The sequence below is a fragment of the Podarcis vaucheri genome, assembly GCF_965113315.1.
Source record: "Podarcis vaucheri genome assembly, chromosome: 17".
Classification (NCBI taxonomy): Eukaryota; Metazoa; Chordata; class Lepidosauria; order Squamata; family Lacertidae; genus Podarcis; species Podarcis vaucheri.
In genome coordinates this window covers 37,401,578-37,415,256 of record NC_138755.1, presented here as the reverse complement: position 1 = coordinate 37,415,256, position 13,679 = coordinate 37,401,578, and positions in this window count along the sequence as shown.

The following is a 13,679-nucleotide window of genomic DNA, read 5'->3' as shown; positions in this document are numbered from 1 at the left end:
TCTAAATGCTGCTATCCCAGGTGAGGCCCTGGCTTGGAAAGGAAGTTTAGCCTGTATTTTCCGACTGGCCTGCAATCTTCCCTTCAATATTCCAAATAATCAAAATCCTACTGTTTACTAATTTCTAGAGTTTGGGGATGGGTGTGTGTGTGTCCAAATCTATTTTTTTTTTATAAAAAAGCAACCAGTAATAGTGACTCTTCATGCAATCACTAGACAATACTATTGTTGTTTAGTCATTTAGTTGTGTCCAACTCTTTGTGACCCCATGGACCAGAGCACGCCAGGCACTCCTGTCTTCCACTGCCTCCCGCAGTTTGGTCAAACTCATGCTGGTAGCTTCGAGAACACTGTCCAGCCATCTTGTCCTCTGTCGTCCCCTTCTCCTTGTGCCCTCAATCTTTCCCAACTTCAGGGTCTTTCCCAGGGAGTCTTCTCTTCTCATGAGGTGGCCAAAGTATTGGAGCCTCAGCTTCATGATCTGTCCTTCCGGTGAGCACTCAGGGCTGATTTCCTTCAGAATGGAGAGGTTTGATCTTCTTGCAGTCCATGGGACTCTCAAGAGTCTCCTCCATCACCAGAATCCAAAAGCATCCATTCTTCGGCGATCAGCCTTCTTTATGGTCCAGCTCTCACTTCCATACATCACTACTGGGAAAACCATAGCTTTGACTATACGGACCTTTGTTGGCAAGGCGATGTCTCTACTTTTTAAGATACCCCCTCCTTTTAAAAAAAAACCCTACCTCACAGGGTTGTTGTAAGGATAAAATGTGGAGAGGGAGAACCATGGAGAAGTGGAGTAATAATCACCACTATTTTGCTCATCAGAGGTATCTACTGAGCAGAGAACAGAAAATGAACTAGATGGAAATTGATCTGACCAGCAAGACAATACTTAGCTAGCAAAAAATGCCTCACCAACGAGTAGGGGATTGAACAAGGTGATCTACAAGATCCAAATCTATAATTCTATGATTCCTTGTGGGCTTTTGCACATATGCAAAATCAATATCGGCATTTAATATTTGCGAAGCAAAAGATTGAGGCAGTGACAATGAATTTGCAACTTTGTCTGACATTTTATCCAGTGAGCTACCTGTGATTTGAAAGGAACAACTATTGAGCCGCCCAGTTGTCCACCAGGAAGCCCAGGATGCTGTCGTGTTCCAAAAGATCCTGATTGGTTTTTAAAGACTGGATGGAGTTTGCGCTGTTGACACAAACGAAACTGGGCTGGCTGAGATGCAACACATCCATATTTAATGAACGTAAGAAGAAATACCCGTACGAAAAAATATGACACCAATTACTAGGGGATTTATTACCAGCACAGAACAATGCCACAGCTAATGGGGTGTGGGGAGGGGATGCCACAACACATTACGATGTGCAAATAGCCCTCTGTAACTTTCCACCTATTTTGCTGCATCTGTGGCACAGTTATCTGTGCAGAGCACAGCATGGTTTTATACTAGCTAAAAACCCTTGCCATTAATATCTTGGGAGCGAGGGACCTGGGCTGCATTAATAGGAGTATAGCATCTAGATCAAGGGAAGTAATAGTGCCACTGTATTCGGCTCTGGTCAGACCTCACCTGGAGTACTGTGTCCAGTTCTGGGCACCACAGTTCAAGAAGGACACTGACAAACTGGAACGTGTCCAGAGGAGGGCAACCAAAATGGTCAAAGGCCTGGAAACGATGCCTTATGAGGAACGGCTAAGGGAGCTGGGCATGTTTAACCTGGAGAAGAGGAGGTTAAGGGGTGATATGATAGCCATGTTCAAATATATAAAAGGATGTCACATAGAGGAGGGAGAAAGGTTGTTTTCTGCTGCTCCAGAGAAGCGGACATGGAGCAATGGATCCAAACTACAAGAAAAAAGATTCCACCTAAACATTAGGAAGAACTTCCTGACAGTAAGAGCTGTTCGCCAGTGGAATTTGCTGCCAAGGAGTGTGGTGGAGTCTCCTACTTTGGAGGTCTTTAAGCAGAGGCTTGACAACCATATGTCAGGAGAGCTCTGATGGTGTTTCCTGCTTGGCAGGGGGTTGGACTCGATGGCCCTTGTGGTCTCTTCCAACTCTATGATTCTATGATTCTATGACCTGCAAGGTGCCGGGGTATTGAATCAGGGGCCCTAGCTTGGTAGCAATAGACCAGTAGCAGGGTACATGCCTTGCACACAAAAAGTCCCAGGGTTTAACCTCAGGCTTCTCTGGTTACAAAGGCCAAGAAGAAGGCATTGTGAAAGGCCCCCTGTCTGAGACCCTGGTCAGAACAGGCAAGGACAAATAGTCCTAAGGCAGTTTCCTATATTCCTAATGTGGATTCTGCTAACGGAGGGTGTTGCTGGTTTGCTCTCACCGCCATCAGTTCAGTAGAACCAAGGCGGCACTGGGTTCCACCTGGTTGTGTACAGGTGCCACCTCAGCAGCAGATCCAGGACACTGTGACCAGTGCAGCCACACAGGGTGCCAAGCCAAAGGGAGCGCAGCTGAGGGGAGGAGAGGGAGCAGTGAGCAGCCAGCCCTCCTGCTTGCCCCTGGGCTCTCCTGCACAGCGCACTGACCGGACCCTCCCTCAGAATGTCCCCTTTCTTTGGAACCTTTGAACAGCAGATTGCAAGGAGGGAGGGAGAGAGGGTGAGCCCCCCCCCCGCAAAACAACTTCTGGGCTGATTGGAGAGGGTCCAATCTCACCTTGAGAGGCACCAGGGCTTCCAGCCCCCATCTGGTAGGGTAGTGGGCAGGGAATCCTGAGAGATAAGGGTAAAGGTAAAGGGACCCCTGACCATTAGGTCCAGTCGTGGCCAACTCTGGGGTTGCGGCGCTCATCTCGCTTTATTGGCCGAGGGAGCCGGCGTACAGCTTCCAAGTCATGTGGCCCGCATGACTAAGCCGCTTCTGGTGAACCAGAGCAGCACACAGAAACACTGTTTACCTTCCCGCCGGAGTGGTACCTATTTATCTACTTGCACTTTGACATGCTTTTGAACTGCTAGGTTGGCAGGAGCAGGGACCGAGCAACGGGAGCTCACCCCGTCATTGCGGGGATTCGAACCACCGACCTTCTGATCGGCAAGTCCTAGGCTCTGTGGTTTAATCCACAGCGCCACCCGTGATACCTCTCGGTTTTGTTTGTTTGTTTGCCTGGGAGGAAAATCCAGGCTAGGAAAAAGGAGAGGGTAGGATAGGATGGTTTGGGGGGAGAGAGATGGCTTGGCTCTTGTCTTCCTCAGCTGAACTCGCTCTTTCTCAGTCTTAAAGTAGCAAATCTGCTCCTTACGGGCTTGCACCACCATTGATGGTGGGGGAGCCAAATTTTGTCTTTGCACAGGGCGCTATATTGCCCAAGTCCACCCCTGGCTGCCTCTAGCCTTGCCTCACAGTCAGAGCTACTTGTTTTTGAGGCACTGATTGACTGACTAACCCCCCCCCCCACTTATCTAAAGGGATCCAAATGAGGTGGAAGGGTAGCATATGTGGCACCGGGGTGCAAAAAACTGCCCAGCGCCCCCAATGGGGGGACAGGCCAAAGTTGTTGAGCTTTTTTTTGGGGGGGGGCACACAACTATCTCCATGCCGCTGTGGGTGGATGGAAGGAGGAGAGCAATCCCTGCAGAGGCTTGGGAGGGAAGCTGCGCGCCTCGTGTGAGCACCATGCATGTGCTGGGTGGGTCTCTTGATGGCCCGCCAATCCCAGGAAAAGCCTGTGGCGCTCCGACAGGCTCTGCACCGCTTGGCAGCAGCTGTCGTATGCTAGTCCCGGGGGGTTACTGTGCGGTGTGGTCTGAGTCCAGTTCGAGGTCTAGGGTGTGGTGTGGAGGCTGTCCGTCAAAGCTGTAGCTGGGTCCAAGGCAGGGAGTCGGGTGAGGTCAGGAACTCTGGCAGGAGAGCAGGACAGGGTGCAGGCAGGAACTAGCAACCAACAATGTTGCTCCCGCAACCTGGGACTGGGCTGGCTGGCTTTTATCTGCCCCGAGGCATAGGGCGGCCCCGGTCCACAGGTGACTCACCTCTCCTGGCCTGGAGGCGAGCAATCCTCCTGCAGGAACTTAGTTCCCTCCGCCTCTCTGCCCTGAGCCTCTGCAGCTCAGGAGAGGCTGGAGGGTTACTGGACCCAGAGGCAACCTCACCTTCCCCTGACGGGGCTGAGGGTGGAGCACCTGCGGGCAATGGGTCCTCCATCACTTCAGGGGCCAGAGCAGACTCAGCTGGTGCCTGCACCTGAGGATCCAGCACAGGTGAGGACCCTTCAGGCTCATGCCCCAGCCCCGGCTCAGCTGGTTCTGGAGGCGGGGACTCCTGTGCAGGCTGGGATTCCTCAGGTTCAGCCTCCGAGTCCGAATCCCAGGCCATCACGCTGGCACCTGGGTGCCCCACACCCCTAGCACCTATGGGTAAGCCGGCCCTGGAGGGCAGGTTTTGTCCCCACTGCAGTAAAGGAATCACTGGACACTGAATCAGTCCATTTCACATTCAATCCATGCTCCTGTTAATTCAGATCCCAAAATTCTCAACAGCTGTGAATGTCAATGTTAGGCTCAGCCATGTGAATAAATACTGAAATGACTATTTGCATGGATAAGGCACATTTTATTCATGAGTGTGGGGCGCCCGTTTGTTTTAAGCGTATTTGCTACGTGTTCCAGCTCAGCCTGACAGCGTTGCCTCACCTGCAGTAGTTGAGAATGAAGCTGGGCAGCATTTCTACCCCTCTGGGCTGCTCAATCCTGCACATGCAAAGCGTTTCGTGTCTGCAGAGTGAAGTCAGAGAGTCACAGGGTCAGCAGTAGGAGATGCCTTGTGAAGCTTTGTGAGAAAGTCATTCAGGTCACAGCGATAAGGGCTCATTTCATTCAGGGCTCACTTCAGCCGGAATATACTCATAATATACCTTTGAGTAGGGCAAATTGCTCTGGGAAGATAATGACAATGGCAGGGAAGGGGATGCAGAATCCGTGCTCCCCCCATGTTGCTGGACTCACTCTAATTCCCATTATCCTCAGCTGGCGTGGCCAGTGAGGAGAGATGATGGGAGCAAGGGCATAGCATGGGTTGCTGGTGCCTGGGGCAGGGCAAATGTTGTGTCCTCCTTGGTGGACCGCACGGTGGTCAGTGTCTTCACTGACCAGCATCTAATCAAGGGAATCTCAACTTGCAAACTAGCCCCAACCTGGGAGCAGAGATAAGACAGATAAACACAAAGCCAGGAGCACCGTTGAGTCACCCCGTTCCCCTCTCCTTGCATCAAGGTGCTTTGGGCAACGCATATGGCTCTAGCACCTTCCCCTTCCTTCTTCTCTCCTCAGGGGGCCTTCCCCTCCCTCCCTCCCTCCCTCCCTCCCTCCCTCCCTCGTGGCCAGCCCAGGGGCAAGGTGCATGTGGGCATCCCTCCGCAGGCCATGAGGAGAAAGAGGAGACGCTGCTGCTCCAGCCCCAAAGCCCAGACTGGCCACAGCTTGCCTCCCCATGCCTCTTGCCTCAATGAGTGAGCCTGTCGTGGGGGCACCTGGTTGGGCCTCCTTAGAAATTTGTGCCTTGGGCCACAGTCCTCCCGGCCCTCCTGGCCCTCCCACACTACATCACTGGGTGGGAGTTGCACAGTGGTACCTCGGGTTAAGTACTTAATTCGTTCAGGAGGTCCGTTCTTAACCTGAAACTGTTCTTAACCTGAAGCACCACTTTAGCTAATGGAGTCTCCCGCTGCCGCCGCGCCGCTGGAGCACAATTTCTGTTCTCATCCTGAAGCAAAGTTCTTAACCTGAAGCACTATTTCTGGGTTAGCGGAGTCTGTAACCTGAAGCGTAAGTAACCCGAGGTACCACTGTAGTTCAGCGTATTATCCCTATTCTTGTTCTGGGGTTCAGACAGAACAAAGTGCTGTCTGAATGCAACCGTAAGGCTGGGTGCATGTGAAACGCAACAGCCGATTAACCACATATCTCACGCCTTGCCAGGTTCTCACTGACAGCATGTTGAAGTAAGGTGGAGGTTTCTCTCTCCACTTTTTAAAAACAGTTTTCCTTCTGATCGGCAAGTCCTAGGCTCTGTGGTTTAACCCACAGCGCCACCCACGTACCTGCCAAAGAAATCTTATCTATAGTGCATAAGCATGAAGACCAAGGCACCATATAGGATAATTATTAAGCTTTGTATAAAGGCTTCAAATCATATAAATGTTTGCTTTGTATCTAAATTCTCTCTTTCACCATGCTGATTAGCTTGCTTGAAATTACACTGCTTTCCACTACCATGTAAAGTTCACGTTCCTGGAGAACAACTCATTACACGCCCACTGCCGTCCTCCAAAACAGAGCATTATAAGAACTGAAATAATTTTAGATACAGGATAAACCATCTTTGATTTATCTGGCAATGAAAATTATAATTGGGATTGTAAAGTAAATTAACAGGGACAAGCAATTGCTATGCTTGGTGCTTTCAACTCAATTAAATAATAGTTGGATGGCCAGGTCCAATAAGCTGCAAATCAAGCCCATCAGCTGCTTGGCAGAAGAGGGAGTCGGGGATGGCTTAAATCTCACCCCTCCATGCGCTCCCTCCCTCCGAAAGAGCTGTTCAGTCTGACTGCAGTTTGTTTGACCTTGCTAGGGTGTGGCATTTCAAATTAGAACATTTCAAGCTGCACCATTCTGTCCAATAGTAGGGCCGGCCTCAAATATTAACTTTTAAAGGCACTGTTTCGCAGCTTGTTATGTTAACAGCATCATGAACACAGAAAAAGTGAATAAGAAAAAGCAAGGGCAAAATAACATAGTCAGCAGGAGCCTTGTTTTAAAGAGCAGGGATGGGGAACTTCAGGCCTGGGGGCAAATCTTCAGGCCTAGGACCCACATACCTACGGGGCCGCCTCTCCTGGTATACCCCACAGAGGACCTTAAGGTCCACAAATGACAACATTTTGGAGGTCCCAGGTCACAAAGTGGTTAGATTGGTCTCAACTTGGGCCAGGGCCTTTTCAGTACTGGCCCCAACTTGGTGGAACTCTCTGTCACAAGACACTAGGGCCCTGCGGGACTTGACATCTTTCCGCAGGGCCTGCAAAAAAGAGCTGTTCTGCCTAGCCTTTGGTTTGGACTCAGTCTGACCCTTATGTTTCCCTCCCCTTATGGTCTTGATTTATCGGCTACTTTTAAAATGAGGCTGCATTTTAAATTGCATTTTAGCCTGTATTTTAAATTGTGTTTTTTTCCCTTTTCCCTTTCCTTTTCTTTTCCCCTATTATGTTTTTTACTGTGATTTTATTGGTGTTAGCTGCCCTGAGCTTGGGGACCCATTTCGTAACTTGTTACCATATACCGTATTTTTTGCCCTATAGGGCGCACCAGCCCATAGGGCACACCTAGTTTTTTTTTTGGGGGGGGGATAAAGGAAAAAAAATTATCCCCCCCAGGCATGGGGCTGGGGCGGGGGAAGCCCCCAGAACAGGGAACTCCCGCCAGGCTCTCCAGGCTTGCGGATATCTGCCTGAAGCCTGGAGAGCGAAAGCGAAAGCCTGCCTTCGCCCCATAGGACGCACACACATTCCCCTTCATTTTTGGAGGGGAAAAATGTGTCCTATAGGGCGAAAAATACGGTATTTGCATGGTGGCAGTGTTCCTGTTGTGACCCACCTTGGATCATGTCATAGTCCACTCCTAGATCCTGACCCACTTGTTGAAGACCAGCGGTGTAGACATCCCCAATGGACCAATGGTCTGACTTGGGTTCAGGAAACTTCCTATGTTCCTTCCTAGGTAATTGAGGGTATAGTACCACCCCTGCCCTGATGCCACAGAAACATGGTAAGTGAACAGCCCCTTAGGCCAGTGTTTCTCAAACTTGGGTCTCCAGCTGTGGCTGGACTACAACTCCCATCATCCCTAGCTTGCAGGACCAGAGACCCAGGTTTGAGAAACAATGCCCTAGATGGTTCTACCTGTGAAAATTAACACAATGAGTTTTAAGCAACCTATTACAGTATATAGAAAATGCTTGCCGGTGTACATTCGGAGTAACTCAATAAATCATGGAAAGCGAGGTATGTACTTTAATGCTTGTTACTTAATTTAAATGGTTTGAGAAGAGAGTTCATTTATAGGTCATCCTTCACAAAATTCAACACCCCCCCCTTTTCCTGGTAACATAAGAGACAGAGCCTATGGTTACTCAGCCCCTAAGAAACAGAAAGGGCAAAGAACCTCCCTAAAGGTACACAGGTTTGACACAGCCAACCTTCTCTTTGCTAACAAGCATATTCTGCTGACTACATGCTGCGAGGGAACTGTTTTCACGGAACCTGGCAAATTGTGTTGTGCTGTTACTTCTATTTATGATGGCATTAGCTGCAAACTATACATCCTTAAAATAAACAAAAGGCACACTTCAGTCCCCTCCCTCTCTGCTTGCAAACGCTCGCTGCTGTTTGCTTAATGCATGCTAGACAAGCAAGATTTCTTCCTGAGCCTTCAGGGCAACGTAGCAAGGTACAACATTGCAGACGTACAAACATTCAGGAAGCGGGGGTGGTGGAATCCCAGCCATGAATCTTCATTAGTGACATCTGTTCTCTGGCAAGGGCCGGCCCTGTCACCCGGCAGAGCGAGGAGGCTGCCTCAGGTAACCAATTACGGGTGTCATAAAATGGCAGCAAATGGTTACAGAGCAAGTATTTGTTGTTGTTGTTTAGGCATGTCCAACTCTTCGTGACCCCCTGGACCAGAGCACGCCAGGCACTCCTGTCTTCCACTGCCTCCCGCAGTTTGGTCAAACTCATGCTGGTAGCTTCAAGAACACTGTCCCACCATCTCGTCCTCTGTCGTCCCCTTCTCCTTGTGCCCTCCATCTTTCCCAACATCAGGGTCTTTTCCAGGGAGTCTTCTCTTCTCATGAGGTGGCCAAAGTCTTGGAGCCTCAGCTTCAGGATCTGTCCTTCCAGTGAGCACTCAGGGCTGATTTCCCTCAGAATGAATAGGTTTGATCTTCTTGCAGTCCATGGGACTCTCAAGAGTCTCCTCCAGCACCATAATTCAAAAGCATTAATTCTTCGATGATCAGCCTTCTTTATGGTCCAGCTCTCACTTCCATACATCCTAGGATAAGTATAATCCTAAATTAAACTGGTGTAAATCATTGGGGATCTGAGGTGAGATACCCAAGTAGTGGAAGTTGCTCCTAGTTCCAGCCACCGCACAGAGGCAGCTTAAGGTCTAAAATAGTTTATATGTACGACTTCAGGATGTCGCGTCAGGTCCCCTCAATGTTCTTCAGAAGATGGCGCCTCTGCTTCCAACTCTACAATTTTATGATTTTATGAAATGCAATGGGTGGGGGAGATCTCTCCGCACTTCAAGCCGCTAATGTGTACATTGCTTGAGTCCCAACAATGCCGTTTTGGCAGAGTTCTCCACAGATGCCTCTCACCTGAGATTTAATGTCAAGTCACACTGCTTTGGTCTGATTCTTCACCTTCAATAGTCCTGAACGTTTCCTAACAAGTATCCAGAATAATGGAAGGTAAACCTGAAGATCAAGTCTCCTGGGTTCTCCAAAGTCCATTGCTGGACAGCAACAACTGAGCATTAGCAGCATCATGTACCACAGTCACATTGGGACATTTTTGTGTATTACCTTGGCGGAACATTAGTCCTTATGAGGTTGGCACAGACCAAAGAGGCAACCCTGTTTTGGGAAGCTTTTAATGTTTGATGTTTAATTATGTTTCGATATAAGCTGTAAGCCGCCCAGAGTGGCTGGGGAAACCCACCCAGATGGGTAGAATTATTATTGTTGTTATTATTAATACAGACACACAATTATAATATGGAACAGGCAGAGAGAAGATTCCAGGGTGATCATGAGAATTGTCATGGCAGGTTTATATAGACCAGTCTTCTGTCTCTAACATGGCCAGGCAAAAGCCTCAGTTGAGATGGTTACAAAGCAAAATTAAAAAAAAATTAAGTGAAGTAAACGATAGTGGCAGCCCAAAGTCAACTGGTTGAGCCAAGATACACTGTAGATACAGTGACAATCCATGATTTCTAATAGAGATGAGTGTCCTAAATAAATAAATAAAGTTTTTGCACAATTATGGCTCTGAAGGAAGACAGGAAGAAAGCAGTGTAATGAAGTCCATTATTGTTTTAAACAGGGAAGGTTAAAAAGAATCCTGATCAAAAATCCTGTTCAGAACCATATGAGATGGACACTTGGCAGTCTGGGTATGAAACATTTTAAGAGTAGGATGTACTATAAAAATCGCACCCCTTTTGGCAGATCAATGTCCCAACCTTGTGATGCTATTTATTTATAGTGAAGGGCCAATTTCTGCAGAAATGTTAACGAAGGTTTTGCACACCCTCAAGTCTCATTCTTAGGCATTGCCTCTAAATGTGAAGACACTATTTGTACCTCTTGTGACTAGAAACTGAAGGATCTGTCAATCTCAGTTCTCTCGGTTCCTTACTTTTCCAGTCTTAAATTTAGCCCTCCGCATTTCACAGTAGTCTGCAATCTTGAAAAAAAATAATCCTCATGAAAATTCATCAGCATCTTCGTGTGAATTTATCCTGATAAACACATTTTTATATGCAGTTTTGACTAATGTACACATTTTTTGCAAGCAATTTCCCCTAACATATGCATTTTTGGTAAACATTGGTTGGGACATCACAAAATTTGGATATAGTGCAAATTTCAGAGAATAGCTGTGTTCAGAGAATAGCGGTGTTGTTTTGAAAACTGCAGTTTGGATTGATTCAGTCTTAAATGCATTCTGAATTGAATTTCTGCTCCATTCCTAGTCATGGCTGATTCCATTTGACAGCCAGGAGACCCCACTGTCCTAATCACATTCTGAAGCAATGACTTGCAAAGCTTAATGTAGTATTTTCTTTCATGTGTGTGTGACACAGTGCTCATATTGGGTGTGGGAACTATTTTATTATTTTTAATAATAATAATAATAATAATAATAATAATAATAATAATAATAATAATGTACCTCGCCCATCTGACTGGGATGAACCAGCCAATCTGGGTAGCTTCCAACAGAATATAAAGGAACACACTCAAACATCAAACATTAAAATTTTCCCAAAACAGGGCTGCCTTCAGGTGGCTGTGAAAAGACATATGATTGTTTATCTCTTTGACATCTGATGGAAGGGCATTCCACAGGGCAGGTGCCACTGCTGAGAAGGCCCTCTGCCTGGTTCCCTGTAACTTCTGGCAGTGAGGGAACTGTCAGAAGGCCCTCAGAGCTGGACCTCATTTTTTGGCCTGAATGATGCAGATGGAGACGCTCCTTTAGGTATACAGGGCTGAGTCCATTTGGGGCTTTAAAGTTTGGCACCAACACTTTGAATTGTGCTCGGAAACGTACTGGGAGCCAGTGTAGGTCTTTCAGGACTGGTGTTATATGGTCCCGGTGGCTGCTCCCAGTCACCCATCTAGCCAGTGGCGTAGTGTGGGGGGTGCAGGGGGGCCCGGCCGCACCGGGCGCAACATCTGGGGGTTAGGGTTAGGGGGCACAAATCCACGGGTTAGGGGGCGCAAATCCATGGGTTAGGGGGCAGAAATTACTTGCCTTGCCCCGGGTGCTGACAACCCACACTACGCCACTGCATCTAGCTACTGCATTCTGGATTAATTGTCATTTCTGAGTCACCATCAGAGCTAGAGCACATTGTAGAGCACATTGCAGTAGTCCAAGCAAAAGATAATCAGAGAATGTACCACTCTGGCGAGACAGTGGGCAGGAAGGCAGGGTCTCAGCCAGCACACCAGCCAGCCTGGACACAGAGCTGACCAGTGCATCCATGGACAGGTGTGAGTCCAAAAAGACCCCCAGGTTGCGCACCTGGTTTTTTAGGGGTGCAGTTGCCCCATTCAGGACCGGGGAGTCCCCCACCCCCAGCTTTGGAGTGAATTAGAAATTCACCCGGGCAAGGAAAGGAGCAAGACAGTTTGCACGGTGTGGATCCAGGGAAGATGGATATACAGACATTGTCTCTGTATGGTTAGCATGCAAAACCAGAGGACCCTTGAGAATATAGCAAAATAAAGATCCACACCCTGCCTTTGAAGTAACTGGCAAGCCTCCCAAAGTCAATAAAGATTTTGCTGTCTCCTGGGAGGCCTCAGCATTGAGCCCAATTGAATAATGTAGTGAGTTATTGTAGAAAAGGAAGCAAGCGTAACATACAGCAGAAAACCTCTCATCTAAAATTAATATGGAATGCTTTAGTTTACATTTGATTCTAAGTATGTGAATCTGTGGGCTGGGCAGGCTGTGGCTGCTCTATAGTAATGGAAAGGCAGTCTGGACATGTGCAGAGGTATATTTTTATTATGTATTAGTCAAGGACATGGGCAAAGATGGGAGTGTGTCATGCCTTTACTGGGGACACTGTTAAATGAGCAAGCTAGAGTTAGAAGTCTAAGCCCAGTAGAATCTGCATGCCATTTCTCTCTCTCTCTATGTTGATGCACTGTATTGGCAACATCAGATATATTTAAGCTGAAACAAATATTCAAAAGTATTCAAAAATTGAAACTACACCACTCTGGTTTTGATTCTGAAAATTCCTAACTGGAATTTGTATTTTGAATGCAAAATTGTGATGCCAAGAGGTGATATCCAGTGTTTTGATGGATATCCAGTCTTGGTGGCTTTGAGAAGTATTGTCTGACTCCAAACACCATTGCATGTCAACAATCTGATTCAATCAGAACTAAGTACCACTGCTTGTCAACTCTCAAATACAATTAGATCTCGATGTGCCCTTCAACAAACGGAAGGGCTCTTTCTGTTCATGGAAGGGACTCTAATCAAAGGGGAGGCTTCCTCTGGTAGAAACAGAGGCACTTTTTGCCAATACTCCTTCAGTTCCACATGCCATGTCCTACATCTCTTGGCATGTCCCAAGCCCTCCAGAGGAACTTTTCATGAGACACAGTGGGCTGCAGGGGGAAGAAGGAACTGATGAAAATCACCTACCCCAGGGAATGGATGAATCTGTCAATTTCGCTTTCTCCTAGAGAAATATACTCAGAGTCAAGAGTGGATTTCATGCTCTTTATTCAGCTCATAGTGGTGAGGAGGAATGGAAGTTCCCCCAGGAATGTCTGCTTTATATACATTATTTACGCAATGGGCCCCACGTGATTGGCTAATTCCGGGATTCACCTGTAGGCCAATCTGGTTGCGGATTCTCTTCCACCTGGAGCTGGATTGGGTGGCTCCTGTGGACCAATCAGACTGCTGCATTGTGGACCCTATTGTTCTAGGACCAATCAGGCTGCTGCCTTTTGGATCCTATTCAACTCAGTACATAACACCTAGTGTGTTGTCTTTCCAGTCTTACCTTCAGTTTGCCTCATTTTTGTAGCACTTTACAAATTTTTGAGGAAAAAGAACCTCATGAAAATCCATCGGATTTTTGGCGCACGTTTCTTTCTATACACATTTTTTTGCAAGCTGTTTTCCCTAATATATGCATTTTGATGCCCCTAACCTATGCATTGACGTGCTTTTTCTTATTACTGGAGAACAGCATGGCAAAATTCAGAGAGGTACGCATTTCAGAGTTGCATTTCGGTTGATGTACTGTTCCAGGAAGTGCAAATGGGGTAAAATGCATTAAAATGCAAAGCAAACCCAATTTC